The following is a 22886-nucleotide window of genomic DNA, read 5'->3' as shown; positions in this document are numbered from 1 at the left end:
TAATGTTCCTCAAACTGATTACCGTATCACTGAGAAACACTGAGTCCTGCTCGAGTCGTCCTTGCGATGGAGATTCAGGTTGAATAACTAGTTCTTCCAATGTTTCATTATCGGACGCGCGCTCGGATTGATATGGTAAAATCGACGTCATAGTTACTGTCTTTCCAGTGTATACAATCGCTGAAGACTGAGGAAGCCTCCGGAGATGAACTTCAGTTATGTAATGGTGTTTAGCTTCCGACAAGCGCTGTAAGCAGTCGACCAATCACTAAAGGCTGGGCCGTCCGGCCAATCAGAGCAGAGCAGGCAGTGGAAAGGAGGGATTTAAAGAGACTGAATCATCGGACAATTCGTTTGAGAATCATTGAAAAATGTGGTAATGTACAATGTATATTATGAGAAAATGAAAGCGTTTGTCTCCAAAGCAAAATTAGTATTCTCACCCCCAAAAAATGGTTTTAAGACAGTTATTTATATATTTTGCTGTAGTGTCAGTAGGAAATATATGTAGGTTTATATTTCCAAACATTTATTTTGCCGTTATAATAATCCAGTGAGATTTTTATAAGCATAAGGAGTCTGACAACAGCCAGTATGCTCCACACGGAGATCTGATCTCACCATCGAGTCCATCTGGGATTACATGAAGAAACTGAAGAAACTACTAAATCCAGAAGAACTGCGGCAACGTCTCCAAGACTCTTGAAGAAATCTTCCTGAAAAGCTATGTGCAAGTCTACCTGGACAACAGCTGTTTTAAATCGCACAGGTTGGTCTCACCAAATATTGATTTGATTCAGTTTATAGAAGCTAATTGATAAATAAAATGTATTTATGACATTATTTTGGAAAGCATCCACACTTTACAGCATTTTTACACAAGTGCCTAAAACGTCTCGCAGTACTGTAGCTTTGCAGGAAGGTTTCAAACATCTTGGAGACATTGCTGCAGTTCTTCTGGATTTAGTCTGTCTCAGTTTTTTCTGTTTCTTCATGTAATCACAGACAGGCTCGATGATGGAGAGATCAGATCATACCGGCTCTTGTCACTCCTTGTGCAAACAAAAAAATCTCACTGGATTATTACAATTAATGGCGAAATTAATGTTTGGAAATGTAAGCTGACACAATACAGCAAAATATATAAATAGCTGGCTTAAAACTATTTTTTGGTGGTGCTATTTACATGTGCACGGAATTTTTTTTGCATGCTTACAATTTACAATTACGCATTGCAATTTCTAGTTTTATATACTATAACAATCTATGAAGAAAAAGGGAGCAAATGTGCACATGAATTAATAGAAATCTAGGCCTATTTGCTCAAAATTTGTCTTTCCTTGTCTTTAATGCATCCTTTGTGGCGGCACAGAAACCATGACACGAAATGGGCTGATGGCACAAAATGGCTGTGTGCATTGCCCTATTTGCCAAGTTCAAGGGTCTATAAAAACACTGGTGCTTAAAAAAAAAAGTGGTCAAAATTGGGCTTTTATTAGGGCAGTACATTATCACATACTCTATGGCGGCAAAGAAACCACACAGTGAAATAGGCTAATGGTGCAATAGGTGGCTCAGTGTCCATTGTCTATGCTAAGTTTAATGGTTTCTCATGCGCACACGAAAGTCTGCATATGTTTTATTTAGCAAAGATCCTTTTAGTGGCTCTGTAAGAATGCTAAGAATATCATGAGAAGAAACCCAAAACACTTATAACCTGCATTTTTGCATAATGAAAAAGTGCACCTTGAATTCATTCAGTCGTTTTTGACAATCACTAAACAGCTGTCATGAAAACACACTTTTCATTAAATTCTTAATTTTTTATTATAGAAAACTAAATAGAGTCAATAGTCTGGAAATGCAAATATTTTTCCATACTCTGCTTTCTTTTTTCCATACTTTTCCAGACCTGGAAATTACTCCTGCGTAGGAACCCTGGCTGATGAAGTAAGTTATTTATTCTTAAGTGCTTTGTTCTAATCGCGTTATTGAATAGTGTCTGTAAACTGCACAAAGACTGTTTAAATATGAATCGGGTGTCTGTGTGTGAATGAACGAACGCACAGATGCGCACTGTTACAGACGAAATAAAAGACAATATTTTGTTGACTAGTTTTGGATAGATTATAAAGTTTTTACTATAAAATAGACATCAAATAAGCTTTTGTTAGACAGTTTCTGCTCAAATGTTAAATATATAGTATGTTTTGTCAAAAATAAACTAATCAACTGTTATAGTGTTTGTTCCAACGCAAACTATATCAAAATAATGAATCCTTAACTTTGAAATATGTATGATAAAATGTATTGGCCTACTTTAAAAAATTATACTTTATAAGACATTTATAGAAAAAGACAATTTTCTTTTCTAGATGTTTCCAACTCTAACTTTGAACCAATTCTATAGAATGGCCCATATAACCTATTTGAACAGGATTTGTTTCCAGGTATGACTAAAAATGTGCTTTTGACTTTCATTTATATTTTGATTTGATATATCTATATATATATATATATATATGTGTGTATGTGTGTGTGTGTGTGTGCATGTATATACATACACACACATCGATGGATAGATGTTAGTGTGACAGATTGAAAAATGCATTTTAGAAATTCATAAATCTAAATCTAAATAAATCACGCTATTTTTAATGTGTTAAAAGGGTTATAAAATGTAAATATGTTATTTGTATGTAATTTTGTGTTCATCTGTGATCTATGAGTTTGCCGATGTGTCTTGAACACTTGGGGGAAAATGTGCAGGTTTTTTCCATTCAACAAAGTTCGCAGTGGGGAAACATCAGCGAGTTTTGTTTAATCTTCTCCCCCTCTATTCAGGTATTAACTCTAATGATTTGTTAATATAATGTTGTATAATGTTTAAGAGTGTGCAGATGTGAGTATTATATTGTTTACGTGTTAATTTAATTGTTTTAAAGTTCATTAGTTCAGACATGCACAAGCTCATAGCTCCATTTTGAGCATTAATGGCGCGAGGCCAGCAAAAGGTCAAGAGACCGCATAAAGAGAACATTAGTATTAAGTGTGAGGCACGTATGTTTGTATTTAATGTTTTATTCTGTTTATTTAGTGCAGATTGTTTGATTCGTATTGAGAAGTGTAAATGTGAAAAGAGAATTTGAGGAATCTAACACTATGCATGTTCAGATAAAACAATTACTTGTGTTGTATGTGTATGGTACTACGGAGCCGGGAAGTCACCTGTGGGGAAAAAAACAATCCATCCCCTCAGTTTATAAACCCTACTCACGAATACTTAAAGGTGCTCTATGTAACTTTTCTACTAAAATGAATCGTTTTTTTTATTGCCTGTGTGTGAAGGGGTTGTAATCACACATTAAAATGATCCACTTGTCGAGTTTTGCTATTACCTCTGAAGGCCAGTATTCCTATTTCTATGTGAAGTCTCCGGGTCGGATTTACCGCGAAATCCACCGGATGTGACGTGCATGCGCGCTCCCGAGCCTCTCTCCTTATATACAGTCTATTGTAGACGGTCAGGGAGTTACGTCACCGGGTGAGAAATAGGAACCTTAGAACCGGGATTTGTTGCACGGGGGAGCGACTTCCGGTGTAACACCGGGCCGGTTCCGGTGACCTGTCATGGCCGCCGGCATTGACGAGCGCCAGCTGCGGACACCAATCAGGCTGTTATCAGTGAGCACATGCGGGAGGAGGATATTTAAGGAGAAGTTTGAAGACATAGGGTGTTGGTTCTTGGTGCTTGGTTTTCACTTTGGGTTCCCCTTGGCGTTCTTGTCAGCAGACAACAGACAGCAGCAACCGCAGCGAATATAAATTGTGGGGATGTTTGTGCATTGAAGACGGGTGAGTGATTGACACATGGGACGGAGAGGACAGAGTGATTAAGGGCCGTGCTGAGGATCTATGCTGTTATCAAGGAGAGAAGTTAAGTGCACTTTTCATCAACGTACGAAAGGGTGATGTTATGAATACCTACCAAGAACATTTTTTCGAATACTGACTTGCGCTGGCAGTGTGTGGTGTTTCTCTCATTGTGAGTCTCAGAGATCCAAAGAAGGAACTGGGCTTTATAAGATCGTTCTTGAAACCTGCTACCCCCATGCGAAAAGCCATCTGTGGATTGTCTGACCCTGCAAAGATGGAGTGAAGGCCTGTTGTTCACGAGAGGTGATGTGGCATTGCAGTGTCTGAAGGTGTGAGGTGAGCACGTGTGAAGAGTTATAGTATTGATGCATGCACGAGTGTGGGAGACCAAATCATTACCCTCACTCTATCATCTTTGTTCGGGGAAGCCTAACCAGTGGGACATCAAGAGTTAAACCTGATCTGTCGATTGTGAAGTTGTGTCCAGGTTCCCAATCATCCTTCTGAAGTGAGTCTGCTGACTGCTGTGTTCAATCTGCTGTCATTCTGTGAACTGAGAGATCCTGTGAATCATCCTTCTGAAGTGAGTCTGCTGACTACTGTGTTCAATCTGCTGTCATTCTGTGAATTGAGAGATCCTGTGAATCGTCCTTCTGAAGTGAGTCTGCTGACTGCTGTGTTCAATCTGCTGTCGTTCTGTGAACGGAGAGATCCTGTGAATCATCCTTCTGAAGTGAGTCTGCCGACTACTGTGTTCAATCCGCTGTCGTTCTGTAAACGGAGAGATCCTGTGAATCATCCTTCTGAAGTGAGTCTGCTGACTACTGTGTTCAATCTGCTGTCATTCTGTGAACTGAGAGATCCTGTGAATCGTCCTTCTGAAGTGAGTCTGCTGACTGCTGTGTTCAATCTGCTGTCGTTCTGTGAACGGAGAGATCCTGTGAATCATCCTTCTGAAGTGAGTCTGCTGACTACTGTGTTCAATCTGCTGTCATTCTGTGAACTGAGAGATCCTGTGAATCATCCTTCTGAAGTGAGTCTGCTGACTGCTGTGTTCAATCTGCTGTCGTTCTGTGAACGGAGAGATCCTGTGAATCATCCTTCTGAAGTGAGTCTGCTGACTACTGTGTTCAATCTGCTGTCATTCTGTGAATTGAGAGATCCTGTGAATCGTCCTTCTGAAGGGAGTCTGCTGACTGCTGTGTTCAATCTGCTGTCGTTCTGTGAACGGAGAGATCCTGTGAATCATCCTTCTGAAGTGAGTCTGCTGACTGCTGTGTTCAATCTGCTGTCGTTCTGTGGACTGAGAGATCCTGTGAATCATCCTTCTGAAGTGAGTCTGCTGACTACTGTGTTCAATCTGCTGTCGTTCTGTGAACGGAGAGATCCTGTGAACCACCATTCTGAAGTGAGTCTGCTGACTGCTGTGTTCAATCTGCTGTCGTTCTGTGGACAGAGATCCGGTGAATCATCCTTCTGAAGTGAGTCTGCTGACTGCTGTGTTCAATCTGCTGTCGTTCTGTGAACGGAGAGATCCTGTGAACCACCATTCTGAAGTGAGTCTGCTGACTGCTGTGTTTAATCTATTGTCGTTCTGTGAACTGAGAGATCCTGTGAATCATCCTTCTGAAGCGAGTCTGCTGACTGCGGTGTTCTATCTGCTGTCGTTCTGTGAATGGAGAGATCCTGGGAATCATCCTTCTGAAGTGAGTCTGCTGACTGCTGTGTTCTATCTGCTGTCGTTCTGTGAACTGAGAGATCTTGTGAATCATCCTTCTGAAGGAGAAGCTGCTGACTGTTGCGCTCGATCTGCAGCTATTCTACGAGCTGGGACGTCCGGGAGTGAAGAAAAGGAACCCAAAGTCATTCCGTTGCTGTTTTAAGTGTTCTTAATTAATAAATAAAAAGAAGAGTTTTTACGTTACTTGCTGTCTTGCCTGATTGGTGCCTTTGGTGTCGGCTCCTCCGGAGTGTGGTTATTAACCCTTGGCTTTGGAAAACGGTTACAGTTACGTCCGGTTAAAGGCGCACGTTTTGCGGCTTATATCTCAGTCAATCTTATGATCAATATTCCCAAGACTCTAATCGTTCGTAGTGCTGGACAGGGCCTTTCGAACGAGCCCACCCCCGAGGTCCCCGAGTTATAGCCGTTCGAAATCGGGGGTCCCAGCTCATTATGAGGTTCGTTTTCGTAATACTTCATCTAAACGTGAACTTCAGATGTTGCTTGTTGATTCATTGCATAAACAAGGCGTTTTTGGTGATGAGGAAAAGATGACGGGTTATCCTGAATCAGCTGAGGGTAGTCCAGAGGATCTTGCGATGCATATTAAGAAAATGGAGCTGCAAGCTAAAGAGCACGACAGAGCTTTGTTGAGGGAGAGAGAGACGAAGAGAGTGTGAGAGACATGAACTTGAGCTGAAAAGGCTTGAAATGGAACAAGCTTGCCGCCTAAAAGAAATGGAGGGGCGTGAAGTGAAAGGGGCGTAAAAGATACTTCTAGATAGGCAAGGCGAGTTTATTTATATAGCACATTTCATACACAATGGCAATTCAAAGTGCTTTACATAGAAGAAATTAAAATAATCAAAACAAATAAGAATAATTAAAACAGTTTAGAATAAAAAATCAAATAAAGTAGTACTGGTCCACCCCTATCTGAGATGGAAGAGATTGAGCCGGTTTACGGTGCCACTGGGCCTCTAGCCCAGGGACGTCCTCTGCTGGGGTGGTGCTACACCAGTAATGCCCAGCGGGGCCCCCACAGAGCACGCTTCGTGTGCGCTGTCTGCTGCCGTTACCCTTAACGACGCTCTCAGCGACTTCTTATACAGCAGTATAACTTACTCCTTCACTCGCCTCATCGGAGTGAAGACTCTCCCGCTCTCCTTCAAAATCTCTTCCAGAGATTATAAAAATAAGTAAATAAATAAATTAGAAAACTAAGACAAAACCAGTACAGTAAAAACAGTCGGACGAACAGTGGCACAGTGCTCATTCAGTAAATGCATAGCTAAACAGATGTGTTTTGAGTCTGGATTTGAAAGTGACTACTGTAGGAGCAGATCTGATCTCCTCTGGAAGCTGGTTCCAGCTGCGGCTGGCATAATAGCTAAAAGCAGACTCTCCACGCTTAGAGTGGACCCTTGGTATTTCTAGCTGATGTGATCCTAATGATCTGAGTGATCTGTTAGGTTTATATTCAGTGAGCATATCTGCAATATATTGAGGTCCTAGCCCATTGAATGATTTATATACCAGTAAAAATACTTTAAAATATTGAGAAGTATTAAGATACTGACATGAGTCGTAATATTCGTATTGTTCCTCCCTTTCGAGAGCAGGAGGTAGACAAGTGTTTTGCTCTACATTTTGGCCCATGTTGTTGCAGTGTGTTTTTGTGGGGAAAGCCCAAGAAGCGTTTTCATCTTTGTCAGTCAAAGAGTCTCTTGATTATGAGCAAGTGAAGGTATCCGTTCTCAGACTGTATGAACTGGTTCCCGAGGCTTATCGGCAAAAATTTCGTAACCTTCGGAAAACTGATGAGGCTTACGTTGAGTTTGTTCGGGAGAAGTAGTCAATGTTTGATCGTTGGTGTGCTTCGATGAAAGTGAAAACTTTTGAAGAGCCCCGTGAACTGATTATTTTAGAAGAATTTATAAACTGCTTACCAGAACGCGTTGTAATCTAAATGAGCAAAAAGTTCTGAAATGTTCCGCTGCTGCTGCACTAGCTGATAATTATGTGCTTACACATAAGAACGTGTTTAGCATTGCACAGAAGTTTCCATCGGTTAGCAACAGTCATCGGTCTTCTCAGCGTAATTTTAAACGCCCTCTGACTGTTGATAAAGTGGCGGTGAGTTTTGATAAGTCTGTGTCCTCACCTGTTTGTTTTTATTGTAAGAAACGTGGACTCATCATTTCTGAGTGCAATGTACTTAAAAATAAAAAAAGTGTTCTTAAACCAGTAGGTTTGATGACGTCTTCACCACAGGTGGAAGGACTGGAGTTGTTGGCTTCTGGAGCTGACATGTGTGAAGATGAGGGGTATGTTTCGTTCATAATGGACGGATTTGTATCTTTGGCAGGTAATTCTAGCTTACACAAACCAGTCAAGATGCTTTGTGATACAGTCGCTGCTCAGAGTTTTATTCTAGAAGGAATATTGCTGTTGTCTGATGAGAGCTCTATTGGTTCAAGCGTCTTGGTACAGGGTTTTGAAATGGGCTTTGTGAACGTGCCTTTGCACGAGATTGAAATTGAGTCTTCCCTTGTTGTTGTCCGTGTTGTTGTTGAGAGTGCAACCGTGTCTTCCCATTCGAGATATCAAATTTTTTTAGGGAATGACTTAGCAGGAGGAAAAGTTTTTGCTAGCCCTGAGGTAACTGATGTACCCTTTCCCTGTTCTACTCCTGATGCATTGGCTCAGAAATACCCTGAGGTTTTTTCTTCATGTGCTGTTACTCGCGCTATGGCCCAGAGACTGAAAGATAAAAGCCCTAGTAAGTCAGAAAGTGAGTGGAATTTTTATTTGAGTTCTTCTCTAATTCAGATTTTGGCAAGGTTAAGTGTTCAAACTCAATTGATGGTTCAAGCATCACTGTAAATAAGCGAGATGAACATTTTATGGGGCTCGATAAATTGTCTCTGTCCCGCGAGCAACTTATTGTTGAACAGAGGAAAGATGAGAAAACGTCAGCTGTTGAAGCTGTTCCTGTTGAACAAACTGGTCATGTATCGCAAGGATACTTTGTTGAAGATGGAGTGTTGATGTAGTCTGGGTTTCCCCATGCTGCCTTCCCACAGCGCGATTTTATTCACGCTGAAAGGCAGTATGGATACCATGGACCAAATTTTCGCCTCATTTAGGGAACCAATCACAGAACGGGGAGGGAGCAGCAAGACGATGACGCGTCTATGCGACACACCGATTGCAGTTTGTTTATACCTATGGATCAAACATGGCAGCAGACGCGAAGTTACCTTTCGATGCAGCCTTACGGCCGTTTCACACATGGGTTTCACACCGCAAGCGTGAGCGGCATTTGAGCAGCGCGTCAGCTTAACTACATCGTCACTGCAGCTGTAGACGCGCGAGAGTATTCACACTGGAAGCGTTTGTACAGCGTCACAGCAGCGGCTCCAAAGCTACATATCGTTAGCCTCATAGCATAATTGCCTAAGTCATTTTGTGTTTTTTCTTGTTTTCCAAAGACATTGAAATATGACTTCGGCATTATATATAAGCGAGCAATTCTTTACAGAGACAACTATACATTTGTTTTTAGAAGTTGGTCATTTTATAACATTGATAGTCTTGAAAGTTTGTAATGGGTAATAGGTGTACAACATTCGCATATAAGTTAAATGTAATATAACAAAACAACCCAGAAAATGGCTCCAATCTATTAGTTTCAGTCATACTTTCGATGTTTACAAGACTGCAACTCCGCGGATAAAAACAAAACACAAATAAACCACACACTCGGGTTTGATTTGGGTGCTAGCCTGTAGCTGTGTGTTAACGTTACATGAACTAAAAGAACGTTTATATATAATATTTTCTGGCTAGTTTACTTTAGTTTTATATATATATATAATACACAACTTTCACCCAAACTGAATAATTAAAAACAAGTTTTTACCGGGTAGCCTAAATCTTCTATAAATATTTTAGAGTCTTTATTTTCTTATATTTGCCTACTCAAGTTCTTGTTAAAACTCACTAGACATGCTAAATCTGTGCATTTTGGGCACTTTTTGTGTGAAATCATATTTATTTTTGTCCATCAAAAGTGTGCTTTCACTTTAATTTAGCGTGAGCAATGCAGCAAAAAACAGATTCGACGTCGAACCCCCCGCTTCACTGCTGCTCACGCGCCGCTCCTGCTCGACGCTCACGCGCTGCTCCCGGTGTGAATGCACTCATTGATTAACATGCACGCCGACCACGCCATCGTGTAGGCTACACATAAATCTCTGGCCCATCGGCCATCGTCGTCTCCCTCGTCTAATTTCTGTCGCTCTACATACGTCATCTGGAATAATCGAAATGATTGGCTATGAGCTACGTACAGGCGCATTTGATAGACATTCTTAGCACCCAATAAACGGCTCTGGGCATTCGTAAACCACGCCTCAAATACGAAAAAATGAACATGTGGTTCCCAGACCCAAGTCTCAACGAGAATTGGGTCTGGCGTTAGCCAGGCTAGTGTTGATGAGGAAGTGAAGATCACCAGTGATGGGAATAACGGCGTTATAAATAAACGGCGTAACTAACGGCGTTATCTTTCTCAGTAACGAGTAATCAAACAAATTACTGTTTCCTCCGTTAGAACGCCGTTACCGTTACTGACAATAAAATGCGGCGTTACTATAGCCTAATTGAGCTCACTAAAGCGGTTTTCATCCGAGTAGGCTCTCTCTCCGCCATAGGACCTGCAAAGTTTTTTCTCTGGTGTGTGTGTGTGTGTGTGTGTTTATGAGGCGCCGGACTGGACAAAAGCGCAGCGAATGCGCGAGAGAGACTGAGTGTGTCCGAGCATTATATAGTTTGTTTATAAATAAATTACAAATTTCAGCATTAGAGTAATCTATGTAGCCTATTGGTATCATCTGCAACGTTTTAATTATTTTACATGGTTATACAAATAAAATAAAATAAATAACCTGCAGTGAACGTTCTGGGAGCACTTCTTGTTAAACTATTAATCATTTTAATTTGCACTACAAAGAGGGTATGTATATATTTTTTATATTAATTATTCATTTTTGGTACATTTCTTAAGAAGATTAATTTATTTTTAGACTTATTTTTTTGGCCAGTTGTGGTCTGTGCAATATTAAATATTAAAAGTTCTAAACCATCTATTATGTTTTATTGTTATACTATAGTAATGCTAATATTTAAAATAATATAGGCTATTGAATTTAATAGGTGTCTCTCACATTGTCCCACAGCAACATTACAATAGTGTAGATTAGTGCACAATGTTTTATAATAATTTATTCTATAGTGTCCATTTCATTAATTTAACATATGTAATATTGGGGGCATCCAAGTTATTTGACATAGGCCTATTTGAGCTTTTTTTTTTTAAAGTAACGCAATAGTTACTTTCCCGGGTAATTAGTTACTTTTATAATGATTTAATGAGTTACTAACTCAGTTACTATTTGTGAGAAGTAACTAGTAACTGTAACTAATTACTTTAAGTAACATGCCCAACACTGAAGATCACCGACTGCATCTGCTGATGTGGAGTGGCAAATCGTTAAAGGAACACTCCACCGGTTTTTCATATTAAACTATGTTATTCCCTTAACTAAGACAAGTTAATACATACCTCTCTCGTCTCAGTGCGTGCACTCAATCGCTCTGGCGCGCGGCGACACTTTGATAGCACTTAGCTTAGCCCAGTTCATTCATTACGACCAAGTATGGTGACACAAAATAAAACGTGGCGCTTTGATATTAGTGATGATATTACTGCGCCGAGTCGAAGTGCTCCCAAGTGCTATTCCGCCATACATTATAGTTATCCATTTTACACCCTTAGAAAAGCGCCAGGTTTTATTTTGTGTCACCATACTTGGTCGTGTAACTACTCGTGTAACTGTATTTAAATAGGGAAAACGTGGAGGTGTTTGGTCGCTTCTAACTTCATCTTTGTTTGGATCCTAATGAATGAACTGGGCTAAGCTAAGTGCTATCAAAGTGTCGCCGCGCGTCAGAGCGATTGAGTGCACGCACTGAGACGAGAGAGGTATGCATCAACTCGTCTTAGTTAAGGGAATAACATAGTTTAATTTAAAAAAAACCCCGGAGGAGTGTTCCTTTAAGCAGATAATAGTTCCCTCCTCATATCGCTCTGAAATTTTTAGTCTCGCGCATGATAGCCCGTTTGCCGGTCATTTATCAGTGAATAAAACATTTGATCGTGTACTCCAATATTTTTTCTGGCCTGGCTTAAAAAACGATGTTGCAAGTTATTGCCGAAGCTGTCATGTGTGCCAAATGACCGGAAAACCGAACCAGAATATATCACCTGCTCCGTTACATCCAATTCCAGCTATTGGTGAACCATTTGAGCGTGTGATGATTGTCTGTGTCGTCAACGCGTTTTCCAGAGGCAATTCCTCTACGTAAAATTACTGCATCAGTGATTGTAAAATCGCTTATCAAAATTTTCTCACTGTTTGGCCTTCCACGTACTATACAATCTGACCAAGGTACGAATTTTATGTCACGTGTGTTTAAGCAAGCTCTGGATCAGTTGCACATCCAACACTGCATGTCAAGCTGTTACCATCCAGAAAGCCAGGGAGCACTCGAAAGGTTCGATAGCACACGAGTACATAATTCAAAACTGTAAACTTTTATTCATGTACACTCACAATAGGCTAACGACAAAGTTTTCTGTGTTCTCTGTTTCCGGGAACTGCACATCACAAAAATGAACCGAAAGCCACTTGCCTCAGCTCAGTCACAATAAGAAATATGGCTAAAGCTTTAAATGTCTAAATATTTAATAAATATTATCTGATTATGTAATCCATATGTCACCGAAAGACACAGAGGATCTGCTCAAACATGTTTATCATGTGTATGAGCGCGTCCCGATGAGGAAAGGACAACGCAAGAGTGAAAATCTCGCTCTATTTAAACATAAATCACCCTGAATTAAAATGTAAAAACAGATCAAATAAATTCTTTGTAGAAATATTGCGATATTGTTTCATTTAAGTTCATAATTATTCTAAATATGTTATTTAGTTTAACAGCAGCATGAGATACCCACTGTGGTTCAAGATTTATTTGAATAAGTAAAAATAACCGCCCTCTGCTTAATTCACAAATCGCACCCTGGTTTTAAGGATTTAAAGATCCCTGCGGATTTTAATGTTGAGTTGAACAATTTTGTTCATGACAACAAATGAACATGAGTTTGAAGTTTGTATTTCGTTTTGCTTGGAAAAAGCTGGCCTAAACCGAAGTAGTGTTTTAATTCTTCAATTAGCCAACTGAAATAATTAACCCCTTAACTGTCACCGTCCCACAGGTGGGACGTTTGCCATTATATTTTTAAAGCAATAATTTCTTAGTAAAAACCTTAAGTAATATTGACAAACTATATATCATTTGAAAGCTTACAATCTCTAGTTTCCATATTTGGTGACTGATTTTCAAAATAAATTACAGAGGAGCCATAATTTATCAATTTGTAACAAGAATATTTTCATACTCCTAAGGCGTGTTCAGACCTTTATTTTGAAATAGCAATGAACATGAAAAATCATGAAAAAATGGTAGAAACCTCAGTTTGTTTTCATGCCAAGAGTTCAAAAGATAGCATCCATTCAATTATTTTAGAAAAAAAGGTCTGAAAATGTTTGAACTATAAAGACAAAAATTATAAATTCACCATTTGTGATGTGGCAGCGAGCTATGATGCACATGCGTGTTTTTTGTATGTGTTTCTTAGAGGTTGAATTCATATCAAAATCTGCCAAACTTCCCATACTACTTCTGAATAAGATTTCTACTTCATAAATTGTATGAAAATTGTGGAAATAATGGTTCATATCACTCAAAACACATATGGAAATGGAGGCGCCCTTATATGGGCAGTAATGGAGTCTGGTTGTGACCTAGTGAAAAAGTTTGGTACTGCGCCCAAACAAAATCTTACTGAAAGCTCATTTTTTGAGATATCAACCTAAAATTTGAAACACAACTTGTTCAGATTTTTGGCTTTGATTTTTCAGCAGTTTTAGAGTAGCCCAGGTTTTGAAAATATATATTTTACATAAAATATGAATAATTAATTTTTTTACATTGTACATTTACATAAACTCAAACTTCTATAACTTTTTTTCTGTTTCACTTTCTTAATTTATTTCACTTCTACAAAAATCTCCCAAATGTCTTCTTTAAAACAAGACCAATCTTACGTCTATATTCCAAAGCATTCTTGAATTACAACCATTTAAGTTCGAAATGTGCATTTTCATGTCTATTCAAAAAAAGGGGGGTGACAGTTAACAGGTTAAGTATTTAGTTATTAATGACAGAAATATAACTACATGTAGCCTAAATGATTTAATTCCTTCATTGTAAACACTTTAATAATGCTAATGTCTGCGCTTCTCTTTGTGTCAGACACTCCTCTCAGAGCCTGTGGGGGGTTTGGAGGGGCAGTTCAGTGGCTTTATCGTGGGGGTGCTGGACAATAAAGGTGTTAATGTCCCGTCTTTCATATGGAGAGTGTCGGATAGCCAGCCTATGCCAAGGACTTGCTGTTGCTCACTCTCTGGGGGCGCATGACCTGGTGCAAGGCTCCTGGTACAGACTGGAGAACGTGTCTGTGAGCCAGGTCAAGGGAATGGCCACGCTGAGCACACCGTGCAGACGACCATCAGTCAGATGAAGATTGTGCAGCTGAGGAACTCACAGACGCTGACCTGCAGACAGTGGTGGGAGAAATAATGGACGCGGAAGTGAAGATGGAGCACTTTTGCCCTAAACACCACTTGCAGAACGTCAATTCAAGTACTTTGATGACTCGCTGCAACCAATGCCAAGCATTTTGCAAAACGTCCAAAACCATACTTGAGTTTCGGGGCCATGGTCATGTCTGCACAGCAGAAGAATTATCTGGATGATGTGCAGATTCGAGATTTGCTGAAATTGAAGGCTGGTGAATCGGTGGATTCCCACAGTCTGGTGTCAGACATTCTTGTCCACGATGAGATGTACATCCAGACATGGAGGCAGTTCAGCGTTAATGACAGAAGTGGCAGCAGCAGTTCAGGGCCGTCTTTGAAGGATTGTAAAGAAGCGCTGGAAAGCTGCTGTTGAGCAATGGACACGTGTAATAGATGAGAAGTATCAAGGGCCCTTTTTTATATTTGTTATATTGTGAATTGCCTTTTGAAGAACTTCTGACTGTTCAACACTGCGATTACAGAGCACTATGTGGCCTGATTGTTTTAAAGGAGAAATTGTGTTGCAGGGAAACTAAAATTGTTGCAATATTTAATTTTATTCAAATATTAATAATATTAATTAATTATTTAAATCAAAGCAGAGCTGAATCTGTTAAGTAAATAACAGTGGTATAATGTATAGCAAAACTGGGAAAAGTAACAAAAGAGTGTTGTGAAATTTGTGCAATAAAAATGTGTACAATCAGCAAATGTTATGAGTTTTTTTTTCCGGCTCAGTCTTTATATGTTTGAGGTTGAACAAAGAAAATAAAAGTAAGTGACAAAGCTCATGGCAAACATTTTGTGTATATCAGTTTCAGGTGAAACAGTCATTTTGCTGCTGATATACAGTAGGTAGATGTAAAATGAGGCAGAAATGTTTGCTGCAGATGTTAAGGGATCATTTTTGGGTAAAAATTGCTTTGTAAAGATGCTCTAATGATTTAGTACAAAGGTTAAAGCTCTTAGAAGAAAAACCTAGTGCATGATCATCTTTCATGTAGCAAATGGAGTAATAAGTGAAATGGCAATATAAAAATGTTTGCTAACAGTAATATAATTTGATTTTTTTTTATCTATTTTTATCCTACACGTAATCTTGTAAAGTCTTCAGAGATGTTTGAGAAATTTGTGGGTTTTACAAATATGTAGGCATTGTATGGGGTTGGAATTGTTGCATTATTCCAAATAAATAGATTGAGATTCACAAATAAAATGTAAAGAGTTTCACAAAAATGTATAAAACTCACAAATAAATAAAATGATTTGCAAATAAAAAAAAATATATACAAATGTGTTTTATGTCACAAACACAACTCAAATGCCGGGCATTCATTTGTGAACTGCTTTCTGTGCATTTGTAAATCCCCTCATGCATCTGTGGATTTTGAAACTCTTCCAGCGTCGACGTGCAGACAAATCCACAAATAAGTGACTCCACCCACCGTTTCCTCAAGCCAATCAGATAACGGCCACATTGAGCTGACCAATCGTAGCACGTAATGTAAATGTAAAGCTACACTGTGTAATATTTAAAGTTGATTTTTAGCAAAAAACACTTTGTTCTTTCAAAATCATATGTTCTCATCATTAATCACTTCAACCAACTAATTAAGTATTCTCGTGAGTGTATAATCTGCCATTTAGAATACATACGAGCGAGTCTCGAATGGCGGAAGCCATGTTGCGCATCCATCTTGAAAATACATTAGCCAAAGAGGGACAAACCTGGAAATACAAGCTTTGCCTTTCGCGTTTCTACACTCAGTGATTACACCGTGACGAACGCGAGGGGAGATTACTCACAACTGCCGGCAGATGTGAAATAATACGGCCACCGTTGGAGTTAAAACGCACTAGGAATGGGAGGGGCTAGAAAGTAATATTCAGTTGGTAGTCATATACAATCTCACCGCTAGATGGGAGTAAATCCTACACATTGTAGCTTTAAAGGTTTTTAATTAAAAACTATTGAAGTGTTGGTTAGGGTTTTGTAGAGTGTTAGAAGGTTTGAGCAGTGTGTATGATCGTCAACAATCTGGCATTATCTAAACATGAACTGTTGAGGAAACGCGTTCATGCCAACTAAACGATACAGAGCGCTTTAATTCGCCATCAAGAGAGGCAAAGAAAAACGCCTGTTCTTTATTTATGTTGCTTTGTTCTATTTTCATTTTCTACTGTTTTAATTGTACAGAGCAAAGCTGCAATTTCTTTGTCAATACAATTGTAAAATGTCACAAGAATAAGATTCTGTATTTCTCATTTTGCATCGCATATGGAAACGCTAAACTCGACTTGTTTTAAATAAATAAACTGTCCCGACTCTTTATTTAAACCTTGAAATGTGCGATGGGGTTTTAAACTGAATTTTAGTGTTTTACATTTTCATTGGTTTGGTTGACATAGAAGTCAACAAAATCAGTATCGTTTCTGATCTGTTCAATGTATGGATCTGTTTTGAAAGTTCTTCCGTTGCTATGGCCGGGTATCACTCTCAATCCTCTCAATATCATGAATGATTCACGAAACAATAATTTATCAGATTAAGGACGAGCTTCATCCTCTTCATCTTCTGGTGTGATCGTCTGATAATCTCCTTCGGGTTTAGTCGTCTGTGCAGCGCTACAGAGCCTCTAGTGTAATCACATTACAACTGTTCTTTTCTTCAGTCGGACATGCCATATCTGAGGAGTGGTGGAGCAAGGTGTTGCTGGAGAACCTTGAGATTCAGGGGTATGCGTTGTGAAATGAAAAGTAGTACATTAATAAATGCTACTGTCAAAGTGGGAAAGCATAGTGAACATATTTGGTCAATGTCAATTACAGAACCGGTCGAAGGTTTGCACGTTACACAGGAAGGCAGGAAGATGTGGGATGGAAGTCTGCCGCCTGTCTTTCGTGTCCCTAGGAAAAGGAGCACTTTGGTAATATTTCAGTGAAAAGTAGTGAAAGTAGCATGTATAAATGTGGAGCTGTTTCTTAAACAATGTGTTTTACTCTTTGAACGTGCCTACACTCCCAGCAAAGATGATAAGGGTTTCACAAGATGGCGCAGTGGCATGTGTTCATAATCACTTTAATGTTGCTGAAATGGCTGGGAATGACTATATTAAATCATACTTCATTTTTCTACAGTTGCCAGATGCCATTCTCCAGAGGATCCTTGTCTTCGTAGTTCTAGAAGACGGCTGCTCTGCAATCCCGAGGCTGGCTCTGATATGCCAGAGGTTTAACAGCATTGTCAGCCAGGAGCGTTTTCAGCAGGAGACACAGCTTGATCGGGAGTTCAATAAGTGTGGTTGCCCCGTCTTGTTTTTCTGGGTATAACAATTAGGCTAGGTTAATCTCAAGCTCTTCCATTTCCCTAACATGAAGCTTTTGACAGTTAAAGATGTGTTCATTTATTGTCTGAATTGTGTCAACTGTCGTTGGTGTAGTGAATTGGAAAAGCGGTGAGTATATAAAGGTGAGGAGATTAGCTGCAGCTGGCACTGTGAATGAGAACAGCTGGATCGCTGATCAGCCAATGATGACAGACATGCCCACTCACACACACCCACACACACATAACAACATAAACACTAGACGAGCAGGAAACAATGCATTCATAAACCGTGACAACTGGAGCGGCCACTGCTTTTTAGACCATGGAGCTCTTCAACACTGAAGTGTGTGTGTGCGCAATGTGTCTTTGCTGTAACAATTATGGTCACTTGCAGTTCAAGTCTGTTGTCAAAATATATTTTTTTAATCAAACAATTAAATTAATAGTGGAAATTATTCTAAATTATTTTACTTTGTTTGATTTGTATATGTTGTTATTTTGCTTTAAATATACAATTCTGATTAATAAATTATTTTTTAGATTAAGTGGTTGATTTGTACATGTTATTTAGCTTTAAATACAAAACGTACAACGACGTAACTCGATGCTATAAATTACGGACATGACATCTGAGGACTTTTCTCAGTTATTTTGCTTTATTTCCAGGATCAGATTCCAGATAGGCTCGTTCGTACGTACTTATTTTGCTCAAGATAATAATTCGAGTCCACATGTCATGCAAACAAGAAACTCTGCTTCTAACCACACTAATTTACAGCGCTCGAGACTCAAACACACACTGGCGACTCCTGCTAGTCAAACAGTGTAAATACAGCAAAGACTGACCCGAACATACAGAAAAACACCTTTACAAACACATTACAAAGGTTTTATCGAACGTCTAATCTATTAAATGAAATTAACAAATCATCTAATAGCATTATCTACAGATTTATAAAACTTATATATATATATATATATATAGAAACTTGTTTATGGGTTGATAAATTTAGCTTAGTTAGTGATGGCCTTTCATTTTAAGTAATTTTTTTGTCTATTTTCTGTAAATTATTGTTGTTTAAATGTATACTTATAAAATGTAGAAAATATGTGAAACGAGTTAGGATTTTCTGGGTCAGCATATATATGTGGAAAGGCTGATTAAGACACAAAACACACAAGCGTTTACTCAAGTGTCTTATGCGACTTCTCTTTACCCCCGTGCAAAAGTTAGCTGATTTTTCCACTGCAAAAGTGATATAACGTGATAAAAATAAATCCAGAATTCTCCTGCCGTTGGCATTGATATTAAGTTTTAGTAAAACAACTGTAATACGCCGAAACAGAGGGTGTATTGTTAGGTTAAGTCACTAATGACAGAATACTAAACTGATGGCTGTTTTTTACATGATGGCAAAGGCAATTTTATATATATATAGCACCATTAAATACAACAATAATAAATTAAAAGTTACATCTCTACCACGATATTAAGTTAATCTCTGTGTTATAATTAGACGTGAATTGTCTCCGCTATTGACCAGGGCTGCGTATCTCAAGAGCATCGTAGGCCTAAGTAGATCGTAGAATTCTACCATTGGCACCAGTAGTCTCAACGATCAACTCAGCTCAACGATGCTCTTGAGAAACCTAGCTCTGTATCTGTATTAATAATCTGACATCTGTGATGACGTGATATATTGTTAAGCTACTCTCAATCTTCAATGCATGTCGTGTTTGTTCTGAGATCAGCAAGGCATCTTTTATCACTTTTGACACAAGAAAGAGCTGATGGACCTTCTACAAGTTATGGTATAAATAGGAATAGCAATCATTTTTTTCAAGAATTTCAACTGAATGTCATTGTCAACACATACATTATGATAAAACTTGATTAAACCATTTTTTGGGGGTCCATCTCAGGAGCCATCATCTTCTGTTCAAACAGAAATGACCAGGTCAGGTCCTCTTACTCGGACTGTCAACAGGAAAGGCGAATCATCCGTCACGCTGAAAACAACTGGGCATGAAAAAACGCACTTCACCTGTGTTCTGAGCTGCACGGCATCGGGAGAAAAGCTTCCACCGATGGTGATTTTTAAACGCACGACGATGCCAAAAGAAAAATTCCCGAGAGGAATTGTTGTGAAAGTCAACAAGAAAGGATGGATGACGGAAAGCCTAATGCATGAATGGCATACGGAGTGTTACGGCAAGCGACCGGGAGGATTCTTTCACAGGAACGAGGCATTGCTCATTTTGGACAGCATGAGGGCCCACATAACAGATTCTGTGAAAGAAGCCATCAAGAGGACAAACTCAATTCCAGCTGTGATTCTTGGGGGCACAGCAAAGTATTTGCAGCCACTCGACATCAGTGTAAATCGTGCATTTAAGGTGGCGCTCTGTGTTCAGTGGGAGGCTTGGATGACAAGTGGGGAGAAATCCTTCACTAAAACGGGCCGCATGCGAAGAGCAACTTATGGTCAAGTCTGCCAGTAGGTCCTGACAGCGTGGATCATTGTCAAAAAATCCACTATCATCAACGGGTTTTGAAAGGCTGGACTGTTGCGTGTTGAAGAGGGCAGCATGAGCTCAGCAGGGAATTTGCTCTGGATGAAAGTGATAAGAGCGACAATGAAAACGATCCAATAACGGATGAAGCAATTCTGAGGCTATTCAACTCTGACACCGAAGGAGAAGACTTCAATGGTTTCAGTGCACAGGAGGAGGAAGATAGTGACCAATGACTTTCTTGGTAGGCTACTGTTTACCGCTATTTTTTATTTTTTATTTTTGTTACAAGCCGTGTTTCGTTAAAGCATGTATAAAGTTAATTTGTTTCAAAGTACCGGTAGGCACCTGCGGCTTATAGACATGTGCGGCTTATTTATGTTCAAAATGATACTTTTTTGAAAATTCGTTGGGTGCGGCTTATATCCCCTTTCTAGTCAGCCCCAATTTTGGCAAGTGATGCATTCTTGACATACCCAAAATAAAAATGTTTCTGCTCTTAAGTCATTCTGAATAGACACATAAACACACATATATTTAGAAAGCCAACCCTTGAGAGTTTCCAGTTCAAGACTCAAAATTAAACAGACTGTTATTAATATTGTGATAGATAAGCTCAAACATAAAAACAAAAACAACAAATATTAATAATATATTTATTAAATGTATTAAAATAGTATGTGAATGTAGGATTGCAACTTATAACCACAACTAAAGTGTAGCCACAATTGTGGTCATGATTCATTTCAAATCTGAGGATGATATCTCTAAAATTATGTGTTTTATGAAGCCTATTTTAAAAACATGTCAAGGTAGAATTTGGATAAGTTTTAGAGAAGGCTGATAAGATGCATATCAAATATTTTATTGCCCTGTAAACACCGATTTACAGTCTTTGACTAATGTCTGGCGAGGCGAACTGGCCCATTCATGGTCTATTGATGTAAATCGGCGAACATTTCACACCTCTGTCGGTATGAGACTTAATCTTCATCATTCTTTTGTCCTTATTCTTTTGTTTGAATTCAGCCATTATAGCCTTTATTCTGGCATTATGCTTGGCCATCTAACTTACACCTCTGTCATGCCACTATACATGAATAATCCACCTATTATCTTAAAAAATGACCACCAACTTGAATATGTGAATACTTTAAAAAAAGATATATTATGGAATAGAAAGCTCCTGCAGCAGATGCACTAGCACAACAAGTAGCATCAAGCTACATGACACAATTTAATTGATTAATATTACACTTTTACTTAAAGCTCACTTTAAAACACCATCTAGTATTTGTATCATATTCCGGTCGCGGTTTAAAATGGTTTCAAGTCAAAAAAAGATTTTGAAATATGTTATATTTAGCATTTTATATGAAGCTATGGGCTATCCTTACCTAGCAAGCATACTGGAAGCATTCATATGCCTATATAAATACGGCAAAATCACACGAAATCACAAACAAACCATATATATTAAAACGTGCATTTATTAGTTTCTTGATTAGGTTGAAGAGACGTTGTTTTTGCTTTTTTACGACGGAGGTTAGAATGAGGAAGTAAACAAGGACCTGCGTCATACAGAAGGGCTGGTTTATGATCACGTTGGAACACGTGAGATGATTGACAGCTGTACAGCGAATGAGAGCGCGCTGATATCAGGCTGGGAGTTTTTAAAAGCCTCAGGAATCTTTTGCAGGTGTTTAGAGTTAATTAGTTGATTCAGATGATTAGGTTAATAGCTCGTTTAGAGACCCTTTTCATGATATGCTAATTTTTTGAGACAGGAATTTTGGGTTTTCATGAGCTGTATGACAAAATCATCAGTGTTAAAACAATAAAAGACCTGAAATATTTCAGTTGGTGTGCAATGAATCTAAAATATATGAAAGTTTAATTTTTATTATTACATTATGGAAAATAATGAACTTTATCACAATATGCTAATTTTTTTAGAAGGATCAGTATATATATATAAAAGAAGCCGGTGGCACCGCCACCCCGGTGCCTTTAGGGTTATTGTGCACAACGTGCAAAAACGTAATCCCGCTTTGACTGTCGAAAAGAAGTGTGCTGTAGAGCTTGCATCAGTGTGGGCTCTGCAAAAGTGCGCATCGAGGGCACATATCAACCACAATGTATGCATGAGCACCGTTCTGATACCTAAAATGAGACATGGACACATGAAAATTAAGTACACAAGACTGAAAATTCATATGAAGTGTGCCATTTGGCACAGGGCATATGACCGTGAACCACAATAGCCACATCTATGAGATAATTCAAATGTAGAATAATTTTTAATGTCATATGATGTCATAGGTCAATATCTTTTGCAGCACTTAAATGTGTTAATCCAGAAGCCCAGTATTTACAGTTTTTTTCAATTGCTAACAACCTTTTGTCCAATCTGTAATCACATTTTCAAAACTCTAAACACAATTAGCACAACATCGGTCTGTTGTGACCATACCATTAACACAATTCATGTTGTTTTCACACAAAATGCAGTCAATTAACACATTTCTAGAATGCCTACATTTTCTTTACATATAAGCATACCCAATACCAAAATCATGGATCTTTATAGTCTTTTTTACAAATGCTTAAACGCAGCATGCCAGAAATTAAGACCTATTGTTCCAAACCATAGATACAGTATAAAGCCTCTACT

The sequence above is a fragment of the Rhinichthys klamathensis genome, unplaced genomic scaffold, assembly GCF_029890125.1.
Source record: "Rhinichthys klamathensis goyatoka isolate OS25496 unplaced genomic scaffold, OSU_Roscu_1.1 h1tg000173l_1, whole genome shotgun sequence".
NCBI lineage: Eukaryota > Metazoa > Chordata > Actinopteri > Cypriniformes > Leuciscidae > Rhinichthys > Rhinichthys klamathensis.
Note: the sequence above shows the minus strand (reverse complement) of the source record.